Consider the following 2,544-nt stretch of genomic DNA (forward strand, 5'->3'; position numbering starts at 1 on the left):
TAATATGCTAATGTGTTTCTGCTGTTGGGTATGGTCTATTATGCTAATGAGTTCCTGCTGGGCTTTTTCTACAAAAAAAGCCCTGCTGTCAACAGCTCTGAGGTAGCCTAGGCTGAGACTGACTGGCCCAAGAGAACCCAGTAAGTTTTCAGGGCAGTGTGGGGATTTGAACGCGGGTCTCCCAGATCCTAGTCTGACACTAGTACTGCTATACCACACTGGGATAAAGAGGCCTTGGAGCAGGCTCAGATTATCATGTTTTTTGTGCATGTAGGTTTAGATTATCATTTTGTATATGTGCGTGTGTGTGACTGCATGTGAACCTGGAAGTCGTGACGACTTCTGGTGACCGACCCCTACTGGGGGCCTGGAGGACATTCAGAGAGGTGGCTGAATAAAGCCTGCCCCTGCCTCCCAACCAATGCTCCCTCTAAGCTGTGGAGTCTTGTGAGCAAAAATTCTACTTTGTAAGATACTGGCATTAAAGTTGTGAGCAAGGGATTTGGCTACTGCATAAATTAGAATGCTCCGGAGCCATCCTTCCTGAGCTAAGACAAAAATGTGTGAGCTGGAGGCTAAAAAACTGTAAGCTAGCTCACACTAACTCAGCTTAGAGGGAACACTGCTCCCGAGGGTAAACAAAGAAAAGCTAAATAATAATGGACAACGGAATAGTACTCCCATTGACGCCTCCTCTCCCTGTTTCATAGGCTCAGACTACACAGAGCTACTGGTCACCAAGAGAGACAAGCAGGCATCTAACTTTCAAAATGCAAAATGCTTTACTGTAATTATGTCAACAAATGTTTTGCTCCTTTAAATGAGGGAGAAAGAAAGGAGCAAGTGCGTCAGACTAGGTTTGCTGTGAGTGATATGCCCTTCCAATGTGTGCCATGCCCGCCGGGGGCAGTGGTGTTGGTTTTGTGTGTGCCTTGTGTGTGTTGTTATATATACGCCTTATGAAAGAGAGGCCTCTGCATGGCCGCATATACGTGACTCGGTCTGTAGTCTGTGGCTTGGCTCACTTTCATAAATTCTCTGTTCTGCACATGTTTTGCATCCCCCCCCCATGGAATCACTGATCATCCTTGAGATTAGCCACAGCATTGACCCAGATGGGATGCAAGGGAAGCATAATTAGAATCCCTGATGTTTGTTTTAAAACTAATTAGTAGCCGTATACTATGTTTTGCTCCTTTAAATGAGGGAGAAAGAAAGGAGCAAGTGCGTCAGACTAGGTCTGCTGTCAGTGATATGCCCAATGTGTGCCATGCCTGCCGAAGGCAGTGGTGTTGGTTTTGTGGGTGCCTTATGTGTGTTGTTATATGTACGCCTTATGAAAGAGAGGCTTCTGCATGGCCGCATATACGTGACTCGGTCTGTAGTCTGTGGCTTGGCTCACTTTCATAAATTCTCTGTTCTGCACATGTTTTGCATCCCCCCCCCATGGAATCACTGATCATCCTTGAGATTAGCCACAGCATTGACCCAGATGGGATGCAAGGGAAGCATAATTAGAATCCCTGATGTTTGTTTTAAAACTAATTAGTAGCCCATGCTACTGCTTTGAAGCTGGCTTGCATGGTTAGCACTTGCTTCTCCTGTCTGGTCGACAATTTACATTGCTCCTCCGAAGCAGCAGTTTCCTTTGTAAGATAAATCTAAATGCATGGGCAATTGAAGCGGGCCTACTAGGGCAAATGGGACTAACTCAGGCTGAGCCCAGCCTAGCCTGTACTATCAATGTCCTCCTCTCCAGCCAGTCCCAGTTAAGACTGCCTTGTCTTTGTTTAACTGCAAGCAAGCTGAAGGCTTTTCTTCCCATCCATGCCTGTACACTGAGCAAGGAGCTGACTTGACGATTCCCTCTGAGTCTAGGGTTGCAAGCCTCCAGGTGGGACCTGGTGGGCAATTGAAGCGGGCCTACTAGGGCAAATGGGACTAACTCAGGCTGAGCCCAGCCTAGCCTGTACTATCAATGTCCTCCTCTCCAGCCAGTCCCAGTTAAGACTGCCTTGTCTTTGTTTAACTGCAAGCAAGCTGAAGGCTTTTCTTCGCATTGAAACCAGGCCCACCCATGCCTGTACACTGAGCAAGGAGCTGACTTGACGATTCCTTCTGAGTCCGATTGGCCAATGGATCCGTAAGACTCCATTGATCAGGATGGCCAATCTTTATTCTTTCCCAAGGAAGGAGGAGGAGTAGAAAAATAATCAACCAATCAGGGAGTCTTTGAGATGGAGAAGAGTCATGGCTACCAAAATGCCAGTGAACTGGTTGCTCTGTGAAGCTTCCTTCCCCCCAAATCCTTCAGAATGAGGCCTACATCACATAACGAAGCCAGGATGTTGTTCTTATAAGGGCCCATTTCCCCTCAGGACGTTTAGCCTTCTGCTTTCAGATGCGGAAGGCAGCCATTTTCTGCTAGTAGGAAGAGGGAAACGCCTGCACAAGAGGATTCATTTCACAGGTATGTGCTGCATAGTGAAATTCTGCTGCAATACCGGCTTGTTTCTTGGTCTGCGTGGACAAAAATTTTTTTGC

The sequence above is a fragment of the Gekko japonicus genome, unplaced genomic scaffold (genome assembly GCF_001447785.1).
Source record: "Gekko japonicus isolate JY-2015 unplaced genomic scaffold, Gekko_japonicus_V1.1 scaffold1358, whole genome shotgun sequence".
NCBI classification, from domain to species: domain Eukaryota; kingdom Metazoa; phylum Chordata; class Lepidosauria; order Squamata; family Gekkonidae; genus Gekko; species Gekko japonicus.